Source organism: Peromyscus leucopus, chromosome 17 (genome assembly GCF_004664715.2).
Source record: "Peromyscus leucopus breed LL Stock chromosome 17, UCI_PerLeu_2.1, whole genome shotgun sequence".
Taxonomy (NCBI): domain Eukaryota; kingdom Metazoa; phylum Chordata; class Mammalia; order Rodentia; family Cricetidae; genus Peromyscus; species Peromyscus leucopus.
The window spans coordinates 11,800,984-11,818,842 of NC_051077.1; positions in this window are offsets into that span (position 1 = coordinate 11,800,984).

The window sequence follows — 17,859 nt, forward strand, 5'->3', positions numbered from 1 at the left end:
CTGCCTCTTTGCTGTTTCCAGACTCAGACTCACTAGGTATATGTCAGCTCATTTGAAGGCGTTTACAGAACAATATGAGTCATGCTATTAATACTTCCCACCTGATTGCTGGTTAACTGGAGGGCTTCACAGCCACCGGCGTGTATGAAGCTCTGATGGCATGGATCATGTCGGAGCTGATAGCAAAACACGTGCCTCATGATTTCTGTCCAGAATTCTTTTCCTAGTGCTCTGATATGCTCAGCTGCTTAAGGATGTATTGCACAAACTGAAATACAACATAGTTTGGGAAATCCTGATGTAGGCAAAATACCTCTGAAGCAAGCAGTGAGGCCAGGTGAGGTATGGCTCTGACACAAACTGTGCAAATTGCCTAAGAGTTTGCTGTTCACATCCTGGTCAGGGACTACAGGGAAAAAAGAGAAGAAAAGAAAATCAGAGAAGCACTGAAATGTGGAGCTCGCGTTAAAGTGGCAGAGTAGACGTTCCAGTGCCCTGATGGCATTCGGCATGCTTCCGTTCAGCATGCTTCCGTCTGCCCTGCTCCATCCACCTGAAGCAGCCCGTGTGTTTGGGTAGCGGTTCGAAAAATGCCCACACCCCTACCCGAGATGTGGGCCATGGGTGGGCAACACAATCATTCTATGGTTTTTGTTGAGTAGAAGCTGAGGATGATGCAGAGGCAAAGCCCAGTTTTGCTCTGGCTGCTTATACATCACCCGCACACCGCACTGGGCTAGGACTGGACTATCAGAATTCCATCTGCATGATGCCTGAGAAGGATAGGTTGTTATGGCAGGAATTTTCCACAGCTTGCAAAACCAAAACAAAATGTGTCACGTTTCAACCACAGAGGACTGGTTTAAAAGGGCTAAAAGAAGGGATTTTTTTTTTGTATCATACAACTTGTAGGAATATCTACCCCTACAGATGAGAGAGAGAGGGGGGGGGAATGTTTCTTAACTGGTAATGACATTGAAGAGAAAAGGTTGTAAGAGAAAACATCTAGGACTTTCTTCCTCAGCTCGTTCATTCTGATTTGATTCTCCATTTCTCACTTTTTTCACACTGCTTGGGGATGGAGCTCCGTAACACTACAGAGAAAATCGGCTGCATAGGAAGCAAGCAGGGCAAGCAGACTAGTTAGGAAGGAGGTAGGTCTACACAGGAGCAAAGGCTGCTGGGTAACCCACGGTCAGGAGCCTTGGGTAAACAGCAGCACTCTAGAAAGGAGTTAAGCAGAGACACTAGACTCATTTCCTTACCTAATCATCATGGCAGTCCTCTGAGGAAGGTTTCTTAGAGTCACTGTGCCTTGGAGGAAAGTGAGATTTAAATTAAGCAGCTGGAGAAAGTGAAGGGCTGTCATGTAGAGAAACTAGGCCTGGTCCCCAGGAGCCTTTGACTTCATAGCCAGGAGCATCCACAGGACTTGGGAACCAAAGATGCATTTAAATGAACTTTAGGCCCATTGATTGTTTCAGAAAAGTACCGATGCCATGAGCCAGATGGGCATCTCATCTAATAAGAGGAGGAAGACAGAACAAACAGAATGGAATGTTCAATGCAGTTTGGCACAGAATGTCAGAGAGGACCTGAGGAAGTGGGGCTGGGAATTGCTTCCTGTCAAGATAGGAGAACTCAGCAACCATCTGACTGTGCCCAGGTATCATGAAGTCCTCAGGAGGTGAGAGGAAGAGCCAGGTGAGCTAGCAAGGACCTTTCTCTTCATTTGCATTTCCTTAATGAAGCAGACAGTGAGGTTAGCATCCAAAGTGACAAGCGGAGAGAAGGACGGGCTCCTGGAAGGTCCTGGACTGGTACCCACTAAGATGGGGCTAAGGGGAAAGAACACAAAAACCAGCTTGCGTAGACCAAGCAGCCTAAGTATCCTTCTCCACAGAGACCTAGATGTGATTTGCACTGTCCCAGCTTGTCCCTGGTTTTTCTAGACACTTCTCATGATGGACACATCTGCGTTGTTATGCTGTTGTGTTGTTGACACACCACTTCCATTTTTTCCCTGCTTTTCTCTTTTTTTCTTTTTTTGTCTTTTTGAGGAGCTAATTTTCTCGCAAGAAATGTTGATTTTTAATAGTACTAATCTCATTCAGCCTCCTATCATCTGGCTGTATCAATAGAAAATGTGTGCTGAGGTCTGCCATGTAGGCCATCCATCAATGCAATCCACCTTGTGTCTTGTTCTTGCACACAGAAAACCAAAGCTCCAAGTCATCCTGCAGGCTCTCTGTATTTCCCACAGAAGTCCATCAGGGATTGTCCCATACAGTGAGCATGTTTGTTTCTGAGATGCCTGCTGGGCAACGTTTGAAATAAAAGGAAGTATAGTTTCTCCATTACGGGGGCAATTCCATTATCTATTGTTTTGTGTTTTGTTCAGTTTGGGTTTTTGTTTTTGTCTTCTGGTACAAGGTCTAGAACCCAAGAGCTTGAATATGTTAGGCAAGTCTCTATCACTGAGCTACCTCTTCAAAGAAAAAAAAAAAACTTAACTAGAGCCTCTATGAAGTGGAAGGGTTTTCATTATAGAAACATAAGCAAATAGATAATATTTTAAAGGCCAGTGAAAAACAAGTGCCATTGATGATTTATTGATAAATAAAGTGCTGATTGGCCAGTAGCCAGGCAGGAAATATAGGTGAGACAAGGAGAGAGGAGAATTCTGGGAAGTGGAAGGCTGAGTCAGGGAGACGCTGCCAGCCACCCTCATTATAAACATGTAAAGATACCAGTAAGCCACGAGCCACGTGGCAAGGTATAAATTAATAGAAATGGGTTAATTTAAGATATAAGAACCTGTGGTGGTATTGTGTTCCCCAAATTATTGTGCACTCTAATAAACTTATCTGGGGTCAGAGAACAGAACAGCCACAATATTAAACATAGAGGTTAGGCAGTGGTAGCACACGCCTTTAATCCTACCATTCCAGAGGCAGAGATCCACCTGGATCTCTGTGAGTTCAAAGCCATACTGGAAACAGCCAAGCATGGTGACTCGAGCCTTTAATCCCAGGAAGTAATGGCAGGAGGCAGGAAGGTGTTTAAGGCATGAAGATGAGGAACTAGATCCTGGTTAAGCTTGTAAGCTTTTAGCAGCAGTTTAACTAAAATTCATTCTGGATGAGGACTCAGAGGCTTCCCAGTCTGAGGAAACAGGATCAGCTGAGGAATCAACAAGGTGAGGTAGCTGTGGATTTTTCTGCTTCTCTGATATTCCAGCATTCACCCCAATACCTGGCCTTGGGTTTGATTTTATTAATAAGACTCTTGAAGATTCATGCTACAAGAACCAGATAGTAAGATGCCTGAGCCATTAGGCCAAACTGTCTAAATAATATAAGCATCTGTGTGTTTAATTGGGTCTGAGCAGGAGTAGAGAAAACTCCAGCTACAATACCCAGTAAACAAGTAAAGAATAATATCAAATAGAACATGCTATATCCTTTCTGGGGCTTAAGATCTGGACATGCTTGTGCTGATCAGTTTTACTTATTCAACTTATGAAGAGGAAATGTTCATTTTGGCTCACAACCTTGGTGATTTCAGATCTTGACTGATGGGCTCTGTCACCTTAGTCCTGAGGTGGGGCAGGACAATGGAACAGGAGCACAGGGTGAAAGAGATGATTCGCCAACAAGCTGGAAATGAAAAGAAAAAAATGAGCAGGAGACTAAAGTCTCCCAATCCACTGTGGTGTACCCAATAACCTAAAACCTCCCACTAAGCCATACCTCTCCATTGTTCCAAGGGGGATTCAGTAGTGACCTTTGGGACACACTCAAGATCCATACTCTGGCAATGGTCTTCATGGATGGAGAAAGCTGGGGCTGTATCTTTAAGGAGACTAGAACTAGATAAACTAAGAGGGAAAAAAAACTGTTTCAAATTGGGGACATAAAGGCACACAAAAAATTAACTAGCTCCTGTGTGAAGGAGTTCATTACAGAAACGTACGCAAATAAGTTAACAGCACGTGGAGCAAGACCATCTTCAAACCAGTCTATAATGGCCTTGTTTGTAGTTTGGAAGGTAACAATTTAAAGTGATGTCTTGATTATTCTCTGTTTATGCAGCAGAACTAGGTTAAAGAATAAGTTTTAAAATGTATTTGGACATTGGAGCTGGAGATGGCTCAGAGGTTGAGGGCAGACCATTACAGCTCTTCCAGGGGATCAGAGTTTGGTTTCCTAGCATCTACAGTGGGTGGCTTGAAGACACCTGTAATTCCAGCCTCTGGGGATCCAATACCCTCTTCTAGTCTTTGCACACAACCACACACACACAGCATATATTTACACACACACACACACACACACACACACACACACACACATATATATACATATATATATACATATATATATACATATTGAAGAATACAATAAATCTTTACATTTACTCTAAGTGTTATGGACAGAATGATTGCATTCTCTCAATAGTGTTAGAGGCAGGCTTTAGGAAGGTAATTATAGTTGGGAGAGATAATGGGGAGGAGTCCCAGTCTGCTAGATTAGTGCCCTTGTAAGCATGAGATCAGAGTTTCCTTCACCTCTTACTGCTCAGCCACACACACACACACACAAAGAGGAGGCCATGGGAGCCCAGGGTAAGATGTTGGTCACCAACGTTAGAGGCCTGAGGGATGGAACACACCATTGAGGCCTCCACAGTCCTTTACACAACCACTCCAGCACCTCTCATCCCTAGCTAGCTTGGGAAGATATTAAGGTTTGTGCTATGAGAAGTCTTTTGAGGAAAGGAGCCCCCTGGGAGACCTGCAAGCATGTCTGGAGGTTTGAGGCTTGTGCATGAAGAAACTGCCTTCAGATGGGGCCAAGTGTTCTTCTCCGACACTGCCCCAGGGGCACCAGTGAACAATATGCAGTGGGCTGTGGAGAAGAACACTGTAGCATGCCTATTATTTAGTTGGTTTTCTGATGGTCAGGGGTGTTAGTGCACCCTTGGGTTCTAGAACTTTCAACTACGTTCTAGAGTTGTCCTTTTACCTTTTCCATTCTGTTTTATTTTTTTTTTTTTGCTCTCTCCATTTTGATGGTCAAGTATTAGAGGTGTAAATGACTCTAATGCTCTGTGTCCTGACTTCCCTGAGCCTTTTGTGAATATGCAGCAGCCTTCTCTGTCTCTTGGAAACAGTGTTTTAGTGCAGCCCAAGAAGGTTCTTCTAGTTACTGTTTGCACAAGCCCCTTGTCTTCTTCCACTTTTATGCCTCGTATCTCTGTAGAGAAAGCTGAGATGTTGTAGATAACATCTGAGTTGGGTAGCTTTCTTTCCTTTTTTTTACATTTGAAATAACTCCTGTTAAGAAGAGAGTGTGTTGTTTACTGTTTTCTACTGTGTGGGGGCGTCCTTGTTTCTCGGTCCCTGTTTTACTGTATTTAGTTGAGTTTGGGGGCTAAAATGTTTTAAGTCCTTCCTTGTTTTCTCTTGTGTATATCCTTTAGATACTCTCCTTATTCTTACCATAAACATTTCATAGAGCATCGTAAAGTTATAATGTGTTAATTTTCCTGGCTTCACTTCTACTATATATGAACGACCAACCGTTTCTTTTTGTGCTGCTGAAGTGAACCCAAGAGCTGGGAGGAACAGTGTGTACAATGGCTTTTCTGTTACACACACACACACACACACACACACACACACACACACACACTCACAAACTTGTTGCACATCTATCCTGATGGAAGTTGCAGACAGGTAGTCCTTGCTGCCCCAAACCCACACTGGAGGCTACACTCAGATGCTGAAAGGGAAATTGGCTCACAAGAAAACTTAGGCAAGAGCTAGAAGAGGGTACCTAAATCTGAAGTCTGGATATCTCCTCAGCCCACCATGCCCCTCCCCCTCCATTGCTGGGACAAGTGAATCACCTGACCATGGCACCAACAGACCAGACTGGAGGAAGAACTCAAAGCTTGACTGAAGCTGAATCCAACCTGCCTGAAATCATCTAGTCTGTGGGGCGTTTACCCACCACCCCCACAGCTTCCCAGAGTTTTCTTGAGTGCGAGCAGCAGGAAATATTAGATAGAAGGATTTATAGCGGAGAATCTTGCGGAGATAAACAGATAGAAAATAAAGGATAGCCTCGAGAGGGCCTGGAACCTATTCCAACGGGCCCCGACTGTCTCTGGTCCAGGGTTTTTATAGAGACGCCAAGGGGGTGGAGCAAAAGACCTCCTCCCCCAGCACAGCCAAGTGCAGGCCATCTCAGACACCTGCACTCAGGCCCGTGGTCCTGATCATCCTCTATTCGGACCTGCTGGTAAAGCCACGAGGAACCCCAGAACGGGCTCCCACAGGTCCCCCCTTCTTAATATATAAAAAAAAATAACTATTAATGGCTTACAGCAATCTCCATAGCTGTTACACCTCCCAGTATGGGAGTAGAGGATGATATAAATGGCATTTCTCTTTTGAATTAGGTCCAAGGTGACCACAGCAGTCTTAGCTGTCTCAAGCCCTTTCTAAACCAAAACTCTTAAGGCGACTACAAACTTAAAGAATCCCTTAGCTTCATCATTACCATTAACAGGTTAACATAAATATTGCTATACATAGTTACAATTCTCTCAATCTTACAACTCAAAACAAACTCTTAACAGAACCATTAGAATTAGCATATATGGTGCTATATATAGTTAACAATTTTCTCCGTCTTACAACTTTAACTCAGTCATTTGAATTTTCTTGTTAATAGAACATAGGAAAAACTTCGATGAATTCTCAAACTTAAACATTTCCTCAATTCCACAAAGCCAGGGTGCATTAATATCAATAGGTTTCTGCGAACGTAATTCAATCTCATAACTCCTCCTTTTCTTTATAATTTTTAAACAAAAACTCAAACCTAGTTAGAGGAACCCAAACTTATACAATTCCTACAAACGCATATTGAAAAGCAATATTTTCAATCTAACCATTAACACTTTGAAAACTTAACAAAACATCCAAAAGTAGTTTAATAAAACTCTTTACACACTTTAAAAGTAGTCTCTTAGTATACCCCATTTGCATTTCTTACTAACAAAACATGACGTTAATCCACTCAAACAACAATTTAAACTAAATAGACTAAGGAATATTAACTCTCCCTTTTCTTTATAATTTTAAGCAAAATCTCAAGCCTAGTTAGAAAACCCAAACTTTTCTGTTTAAATAGTTCCATTTGTAACACAAAACCAGTTCCATAAGTAATTCCATTCTTACATAAACAGTTCCACAAAACAATTCATGAACTACCAGTTAATAAAAGCATATATGCATACACAAAAAACTGCATCTTAATTCTAGGTAGAAACAATAAATTTCTTCATTTAAACAGTTCCATTTTTAACCCAATTCCAGAAAACCGTTCCTAGGTCATTACTCAAAACTGTCCCATTGCAATGAAATCTCTATGGTTTGTTTCATTTAAGTACCAAAATTCAAATGATAAATGTTGGTACTAGCCTTCCAAATTTGAAGAAATCCATAACCAAAATGTTTTTGTAATTTTATCTCATTTTAAGTTCAAAAAGTTCAAACAAGAAATAAATTCTGGTATCAGGCTTTCACTTCCAAATATGAAGAGACGTTTTTCAACCAAAACTTTTTGCAGTTAATAATTTTTGTTCAAACAAGCGTCTCTGCAACTTTTGTTCTCACAGACAGACCTTTTTAGTATAGTAATATTTTAAACTGCACCGTTTTTGCTGTTAGCTCAGGTTTTTCTGTGCTGCGTTGATATTCCACGGATCTCAGCTGCGGATGCCTTGTGCTGGTTCTGGCATCCGCCATTCTTAGCTTCTTAGTGGCTTCTGGAGCTTTTGAAACCATTCAGACTGTCTACTTTGCAGTCTACTAGGACACTATCTCCCGTGTCTCAGGTGTTTTCACCATATACATTAATAGACTCACACTTAACATTTATACTTTTTCACAAACTCACATAACATGTGCTTAAGCATAAACTCACTCAACATTTACATATTTTTACAAACTCACATATAACATATTAACATCTACTTATTTATACTTTAAGGAAACTATAGAACTACTTTAGCAAATATATTTCTTATTAATTCTTATATACTTATATTCATTCATCTTATTTCTTATTTAAACTTACGTTTACAACTAGCATCTTACAAGCTTATTACTACATGTCTTAAGACTACCTTAGATACTTCTTACAAGCTTATATTCTTAAAGGAACTCTATAGATCTATTTTACAAACTTATATAGGCTACCATTAGCATATATCTAACTTAGCAAACACCTAAATATTTCTTAACACAGATCTCATCTTTCTACGTCTTACTCTTAATTATTATCACTATCTCTATTATAAAGATTCTCTTAACTAGACAGGAAGTACGTACATCATTTCTAAAGTTTCGAGTTTATAGTCAGCTTTGTTATAAAGCACTGGGATTTATTGAGTGTTGTCATTATAGAGTTGTGATACTTGTTGCTAGGGGATTGTAACATTCTCAGGACGAAGCCACACTCCAAAGTTGCCAGTTCTCTCAGCCGTTCCGGACCGGCAGAGATGCACTGTCAACGGTAAACAGTTTTTAACTAGAGGCTGTCCCTTTACCCAAATTCATAATAGTTCCCCTAAGAACTTAATTCAGACAAACGTTTCTATCACAGCAGTACTTTTGGTTTGTTCTACTGAAAAACTTTACACTGAGGGTGAATTTACTGTATTTAGCTTCTGTAAAGCTCTTCGCCAATACTGCACAGCTATTAGGTGATATTTTAAGGATTTTAAAGTGACTTGTTTGCTCTTATAGGTAGCTTTTTGTCATCCAACTACCGTAAAAACTTTACGATTAGGAGCACCTTTTCATTCTGAAATGCTCCCTCAGAAACAAAACCCTTGATGCCTTAGCTGGGCATAACTGAAAAGCTTGGCTTTTTGCTTTTCTCAGGCAAAGTTTCCTGCCCTTTGGGGCTCTCTGTAGCTCTTTATCCACACTCTCCCCAAGCGTTTCCCTCAGGGTACTCTGACCCACTGTCTTTTACTAGCTTGAAGAGAGAGCTTAGAAGAGGTTTTTAGGAACTTGTCCCTGCCTCCTGCATTGCAGGGAGGATTTTTAAAGCTTGAAAGAGAACTTAGAGGTTTTGCTGTCTTAAGTTTGTTGTTTTCCCTTAGAGTTAATCACAGGTGGTCCCCATACTAATATCTTCAGGTGATTCTAATTTTTGTCCTCTCAGGACAAATTTAGTTTTTAAGTTTAAGAGCTTTTGAGAAAGATTAAGGCTTTTTAGAGAGATTTTGCCCCCCAATTTTTCCAAGAAAAGTTTTATAGTTTAAGAGAAAGATTTTTTTCCCCCAGGAGAAAGACCAACTTTTCCCAAAACTTCCCAACTTTAAACTTTGACTTCTTACACCCCCATTTTTGCCTCAGGGAGAAATTACTTTCTCCTGCCACTTGGACTTAGCATTTCAGCTGTCCCCAGGTCAAAAGCTTCCATAGGAAACTTTTTCTTCCCCATAAGCTCAAAGAAGAGCTTTTTTACTACCCGAAAAGCCCAAAGAAAGTTTTTCCCCAGTTTGCTTTCAAAGCCCCCAAAGTTAGAAAGTTGAAGAGTTTTTCTGTCTAGTTGCCTTACTTATTTTTTCCTACACAATCTTACACTTCTAAGTTTTTCCTAAACTATATTACTACCCTATACCTTATACTTATCACAGATAGAAATTGAGAAAGGGATAGAAGATAGAAAATTTTGACAGAAGAGAATTTCGCTGCAGCATCGGACATCCTTCCAGTCCGCTTTCCTTTTCTCTCGAGGATAAAACCCCTGCCTTCCCAAAAAATATATATAAAAATATATATATTTTTTCATAACACCGGCATGCCTTTCCACTGGCAGGGCTGACTCAGCACTTTCACCAAAAACTCTGTATTAAAACTATTATTTTCCTTTATCTTTAGTCCCTATTACTTTGTCTTAAGTCCCTGTTCATTTGTCTTTAGTCCCCCCTTTTTTTGTTCCCCTTTTTTTCTTCAGTCCCTTTTTTCCCCTTTCTTTAGTCCCTTTTTTTCTTTAGTCCCTTTTTTTCTTTAGTCCCTTTTTTTCTTTAGTCCCTGTTCACGGCGCCATTCTGTGGGGCGTTTACCCACCACCCCCACAGCTTCCCAGAGTTTTCTTGAGTGCGAGCAGCAGGAAATATTAGATAGAAGGATTTATAGCGGAGAATCTTGCGGAGATAAACAGATAGAAAATAAAGGATAGCCTCGAGAGGGCCTGGAACCTATTCCAACGGGCCCCGACTGTCTCTGGTCCAGGGTTTTTATAGAGACGCCAAGGGGGTGGAGCAAAAGACCTCCTCCCCCAGCACAGCCAAGTGCAGGCCATCTCAGACACCTGCACTCAGGCCCGTGGTCCTGATCATCCTCTATTCGGACCTGCTGGTAAAGCCACGAGGAACCCCAGAACGGGCTCCCACAATCTAGAGAAAGGGTAGGGATGCCAGGGTTGGGACCATGCAGCATCCCAATCTCTGCACCTCTGCCCTGTGGTGAAGAGGTCTGCTGGAACCCCAGAGAGAATGCACATGGGTTGTGATGACTTGCGATGCAGGCAGAGACTGTGGAGCCAGCAGCAGAAGCATGGTAAGCTGAGAGTCCCTCCCACCACAGCTGTGGCAGGGAGCGCATGTCAGATTGTAAGAAGATGGTGACAGCTTGGTAATGTGTCCTGATATAAACCAGAAGAGCAGAGCCCTCAAACCAAAAGAAAACACATTGACTGAGAAGACAATACCTTTTTATTTTATTGCTTATTGCTGTTTAAATGCTTTCTTAATCTTGAACTTTTATTTTCAATTTATTTCTAATATGTGTCTTTTAAAATTTAAGAAAGTTATGTTTCATTAGGATCTGTACTTTTTACTTTAAATATTCAGTTGATTACATTAAAGCATGGCCTGTTAGATGAGGCCCTTATGTCTGTCTGTATCTTCTCAAGAATAATACTCAATATTTTCAATACTGCCTTTCATCCGTCTAATCCATAAAAATTCCCTTTGATTTTTTTAACTCTGTTTTCTCTTGCCACCATAACAGCTCTCCTTAAATATTGATACCACTAGCTTCCAAAACAAACAAAGGGTAAATGTATTTCCCCAGCCAGGACCCTAGTATCTCTATCTGCAAACCTTTTAGGGGTTACAGCTGAAGGACATGATGTATGTTAAGGCATGTCTGCTAGTCAAGGCTCTTGGGTCTGTCTATTGTCAAACACAATGTGCAGCTGATGTAGGGACTTCCGGCAAATCATTACAGCCATCGCCGCTATGTCCTATCCAAGTAAAGACAACCAACTACGGGGACTCATACAAACAAACAAACACCGGGCAGACACCGTGGATGGAGGGGGAGACAGACCTGGAGGACATATATGTACTCCAACAGGTGCGCAGCATACAAGGACACGGAGGAAATACTGGACAACACGTCAGCATCCCCGCAAGCTGAATGGCTGAACAAAACTGAGCCCAGATGCCAGAAAACACCCTGAGAGTTCTACTTTTTAAAAGGACCAATGATTAAACAAAAAGCTCCAAGAGACAAAGACTCAATAACTTGGAGGAAAATTTTACCAAGGTAATTAAGAAACTGAAAAAAAAAAAAAAACCAACAGAAATTCTGGAAATGAAAGAATTAATCAATTGGGCAGGGGGAGGGGGACAGCAGGAAGCAGCAGCAGCAGGCAAGACAACTATAAGAGCTAACCATCTCAGGAAGGTGGAAGAGGTTCATACAACAACATAGAGAGACATGTGAAAAGGAAAGACAGACTAGTGAGCATATTAAAGATAACGGAGCTAAAATTCCATGGAACTGGGGGAGATGAGATAACAGAACATCTTAAACAATCCATTCAATGAAATTATAACTGAGAACTTCCCAAACCTAGGGAGGGAAACAGACATTCAAATAAAAGGAAGCATTTAGAATTCCAAATAAACATGGCCAGAGAAGAGCCTCTCCACAAATACATCACAGTCGAGATGTCAAACAACAAAACAAAAGAAATACCCTCTCCCAAATAAAAAACAAAAGAACAAAAAAGCAAGGAAATAATACTCAAAGTTGTAGGGGAAAATGCTGATTCAAATACAGAGATAGCTACATCAGAGTACCGAGTGTGCCCTCAGGTTAAAACATGGTGTATTTTTCAAGCCCTAAATGTAAATTATTGTCAACCAAGATTGCTTTTCCCAACAGAACTATCTACTAAAATTGATGAAGAAATATCTCATGACAAGCACAGAGAGCATTGTGGAAAATTCTGATGGGAACACTATACACAGAGGACAAAGGAAGACAGTTTCACTCACAAGGACACAGGAAAGATGAAATTTTATGACAGGAACTGATGAATAAAGGAGAATTTGGAAGGAATTGATTATGTTCAACACAGCAAATCAGCAAATTTGCCCAAGATCACCAGAAGAAGAACCAAGAGTAAACCAGGCAGAAGAATGAAAAACCAAATTATAAATAAGAGCAAGCCCTCTTTGAAAACAAGCTTGAGTGCCAATGGCCTTAACTCACCACTTAAAAGGTCCATATTGATTGGTTTAAATGCAATGTCCACTATGGGGTAGTAGAACACATATGATATGAAAGTAGATTGGAGAATACAGGGGATGAACATTATAATGATGGAAGGGCATAGAGGGAAAGGCTAACCAAAATGAAAGGTGTATTAAAGAGTCATTGTGGTGGTTTGAATAAGGCTCATAGATTTGAGTACTTGGTCCTTATTTGGTGGAACTGTTTGGGAAGGATTAGGAGGTGTGGCCTTGTTAGAAGAGATGTCACTGGGGGTAGTCTTTGAGGTTTCCAAAAGTCCATCCATTCCCAGTTAGCTCTCTTTGCTTTGTGCTGTGGGTCAAGATGTGAGCTCTCAGCTACTGCTCCAGTACCATGCCTATCTGCTTCCTGCTATGCTCCACACTATGATGGTCTTGGATTCTAACCATTTGAAGGTGTAAGTGCAGAATAAACTCTTTCTTCTATATGTTGCCTTGGTCATGATATCTTATCATAGCAATAGAAAGGTAACTAAGATAGTCATCTTCAGCTGGGCATGGTGGTACACACTCTTAATCCCAGCTTGGGACGCAGAAGCAGGCAGATCTCTATGAGCTTCCCTTCCATTCCCTTCCTCCTCCCTCCCATTCCCTTTCCTTCTTCCTCCCTCCCCTTTCCTTTCCTCCCCTCCTCTCCCCTCCCCTTCCCTTTCTTTACTCCTCCCTCCCCTTCCCTTCCCTTCCTTCTCCCTTCCCTTCCCTTCCTTCTCCCTTCCCTCCCCTCCCCTTCCCTTCCCTTCCTTCTCCCTCCCCTTCCCTCCCCTTCCCTTCTCTCCCCTCCCCTTCCCTCCCCTTCCCTCCCCTTCCTAACCCTTCCCTCTCCTCCCCTCCCCTTCCCTTCCCTTCCTTCTCCCTTCCCTCCCCTTCCCTTCCCTTCCTTCTTCCTTCCCTTCCCTTTCATTCCTTCTCCCTTCCCTCCCCTTCCCTCCCCTTTCCTTCCCTTCCCTTCCCCCCTCCTTTGAGAAGTATCTGGGCAATACTTAACACACTGCAAAACTGTCCCCTTCTCCAGGGTTCCAGAACCTGTGCTTAGCTCAGAGCTCCCTAACAGCCATACTGTACCCAACATCATGGACAGGAGAACCTTCACAGTTTCTCTTTCATGCTTGGTTCCATTCTCCCCACTAGAATATCAGACCATAAATATTGTCTTGCTTTATTCTTGTCACTTCTGATTGTGCCTAGTACTACCAAGAGCGCAATTCAGTTGTTGGCTTTGAATCATAAAATTCCTTCTGGGTTTGGAGACAGTACTATCTAATTTATAATTTATAATTATGCACATACTTGAGCATTCTATTATAGAGACTGTAGTAGGAAGCCAGGTAGAAATGATGAAGAAAACTGTGAAAAATCATCGATTTGGAATGGACCCAATTGATAAAACCAAATCCTTGTGCTTTTCCCCAACAAGACAGCAGCTTAGGAGTATGAGACTGAACTGGTCCAACGGGAAGGATTATCTGACACTGGTAAGATAGAAGGATGAAGTGAAACAGGAGCTAAGCCCCAGGAAGCTTCATTCAATTGTTTAGGAAGAAAAGTTGTGCAGGCCAGGATGGGGAGTAAGCAACTTGAGACGCTGGGAAGTCAGTATGGCTGCGTCTCAAAAACCCAAAGTAGATCTTCCATGTGACTCATCTGCGTCTCTCCCAGGCATTTTCCCAAAGGACTCCCAAGTCAGCAAAGTGCAGAGCTGCTTGCACATCAATGTTTAATGCAGTACCACTCACAATAGCTGAATCGTGCAGCCAGCCTCTGCATCCAACAATAGAGGAGGAGATGAGAAAAATGCATGTGCACAATGGACTATTTTTCAGCTATGAAAAAGAATGAAGTTTTGTTACAGTCATGGTTCAGGAACCCAGATTTAGATTGCCCCAAATTCCATACGTCAACATAGTTCCAGTTGCATGAAGTTTGTATAATAACAGAACAAAGGATGTCATGAATCAAAGCCTTTGTTGAATACATTGATAGGTAAATCAGATTACAGCAAAGCAGAGAAATGCTAACTGATAACGTTCTCTGAAAATCCCAACATTTTGAAAGTCCAAAGTCTGCTAACTGTGAGCTGTGAAATGAAAACAATTCACATGCTTCCAACTTATGATGGCACAAAGTAACATTCTTATTCCAGAGAAGAATCATGCTTTACAAAGCCCAAGCTGATCAAAACAAAACCAAAGCCATTAGGGCAGATGTTGAATTTTGTTGCTCCTATATCCAACATCTGGGCACATAATGTAATCTTGGCACCAAAGGGCGTACCCTCTAACTCTGCCACCTACAGCCCACACAGCTCCTCTCTTGGCCTTAGGTTAGCTCCATTCTACACCCACAGCTCTCCTTGACAGAAATTTCATGGTCCTGACACCTCTGATATCCTGGAGTCTCCACTGTGGTTGAGATTTCCCCTTTACCAACATCCTCTCAGGCCTTCTTTATTGGAATCCCAACCACATGACAGAGTCCCAAGCCTCAGTTGCTCCCCGTAACCCCCTCAATCTTGCATCTTTAATGTCTCACAAGCAGTACTGCATGGGTGATGCTTACACTGCCATATTCTGCTGCCCGCTGAAGATGTAGCCCAGCCCCCTGAACCATCCTTGTGTTCGCCCCTGCGTGCTGACACTGGGGTAGCACATTCCTGTTGTCCCAAGGAGCAGCACCAATCACAACCGCTTCTTCAGCCCCAGCCTGATCAGCACATAGAGAATCTTGGTAAAGGCTTCACGTGAACAGCTGTAATATATCAATACAGCTGTGATACAATTGCTGTTCCTATCTAAAACTCTACAAGCCAAGCCTCAACTGTCCACTGTCTCTAAGTATTCTTATCCTCTAAGCTCCATCTAACTATCCCATCGAGATCCGCTTCCAGTATCCACTGGTTTTTCCAACCCAACAAGCCAATTGTTTCCACATTCCAACAACAACAACAACAAAAACAGTAGGCTTAAAAGCTACCATTGGGTTTATCACAGCTAGAGTCCCAATTTCTGTATTAGTCGGGGTTCTCCCAGGGAGCACCAACAATTGAATGTTTATATATTAAAAGAGGATTTCTTAGACTGGCTTATATAATATGACTGGAGTGGTCTACAATGGTTATCTCATATCAGAGAAGCCAAGAGCCTGTGGTTGTTCAGTCCATGAGGACACATGCCTCACCAATCCCAATTTGACTCAGGGAGCCTGGAAGATTGCAGGAGAGCGACTGGTTGTTCGTCCTCGTGGGAAGCTTAAAGAAGCTGATTCCAACATCAATGATAGAATCATCAGGATCCTCAGTCCATGCTGGAAACCCAGAAAAGCTGGTTCTAATATCGGAGACAGACTCAGCAGAGGCAGAAGCAAGGTGGATGAACTTGCCCGTGAGTGTGGAGGTCAAATGTGCAAAGGAAAAATGATAGCCAAAAGCTTTGCCTTCGTCCATGCCCTTTTCTCTGCACTACCAGAGGGTGCTGGTCACAGTTAGAATGGGTCTTCCCACATCCATTAAGGCAGCCAAGACAATGCCCTCATCCCAGACATGCCCACAGAATAACCCAATGCAGGCAATTCTTCACCAACACTCTCATCTCTCGATTGTGACTCTAGGTTGTGTTAGGTTGATAATTAAAGCTGACCTTCACAGTGGCCCTCATCTCTTCTCATCAGGGAAGAGAATGCTTGCCCTTCAAGCTCAATCCAACTGTGTCCACTCCTTCGCCCCCATTTTCCTGTTAACTTTTAAATGCTTAATGGCAGAAGAGGGACACCGTCTCAACTGAAGCCCCACACTCTTTGCTCTGTGGGTCCATAGGTTTTTGACTTTGTGGCTTCTGAATGTTTGTTTTCAGACAAGATAAAATGTGCCTGCCTCTCAGTGTTTAGCTTGCCAGCAGGATGCCTGTCTCCAGCCAGCAGGATGGTTGCCTTGTGCTGTTTGGGTTTCTAACCCATCTGGCTGACAGCAAGCAGTACTGGTCAGTGTGCAAAAGGAGAGTAGGCTTTAGATTAACCTTCATCATTAGCCAGAAGCTGCCCTGCGCTGGTAAAATCTTACATCTGTGTTGGCTGTTGATTCAACTGGAGTAGGGAAAATCTGAAGTTATTCACCTGCTGCTCAGGTACCTTCTACATTCCATGGTGCCTTGAAAGAGGTCTTAATGGTGAGTCAGGAGACCTACCTTCCAGTGGTCCTCTGTTATCTAAGTAGTAAAACTCATACAGCCTTGGTTTAACTTCCCAAAAGAGAAACAAAATGTCAGGTTAGTCCTCTTTTGCTATTTAAAATCAGAAATTATGTGGAATTAAGCCTGTGTGTGTTTATAAGTGTGCATATGTGTGTGCATGTGCTTGTGTGTGTGTGTGTGTGCATGTAAGCATGCGTGTGGGTGTGAATGTATTTGCTCATGTGTGTACACCCATGAGATGAAATGACAGAAATGAACAGAAGTTGCCTAAGTAATTCCTGCTATTTCTGGGTACCATCCATTATGAAAAACACATTAGGAATAGGCCAATGACGACACCAGCCTGTAAGGATCATTCTGAAAGCTCCTAAGCAGCCTGTCCAGGATTAGCTCAGCATCCTCCCAGGAGGGAGGGGTAAAGAGCTTTGGGTAATGACCAGAGCAGAGATGATTTGGGTTCCAGGGAAGAGGCATTTGCTGGTTGATGATTTATCTTGGAGATGAGCTGCCTTGGCCTCAGAAATGTTAATTACAGACAGAAAGCAGGCAGGACACTGAAGCAGAATGCTATCTTAGGGAAAGCATATGGTTTGGAATTAAGCCGTCCTGAAGACAGTTCCAGCTCTGGAACCAGCTAGACACTCCTTCTAAATCGAATTCTGTTGTTGGTAACATGGGAATCACTAGATCTTGCCTGGATTTAAAAAGGATTACCGATAATATATGCCAAATTCTGGGCACATGGTAAACACATGCTAAATGTTATCCATTTTTATCAATGAGACGTGGGAAAGGGACAAGAAGTGTGGCCCAATTTGTAGCATTAGATACACTGGGGATTTTGCCGAATTCCACACACGTGGAGGCATTTCCTGACCCTTGTGTGACTCTGCAGGGAGAATCTTGACACAGTGCTGTGTAGGGAGCATTGTTGTCTGTTATCAAAGTAGCCAGTTCAGCAAAGAATTACACTTCCAGAACCTTACCGTTTGAACTAAGTAGACAATCATGTCTGGAGTCGGGCTTTCTTTTTGGCCAC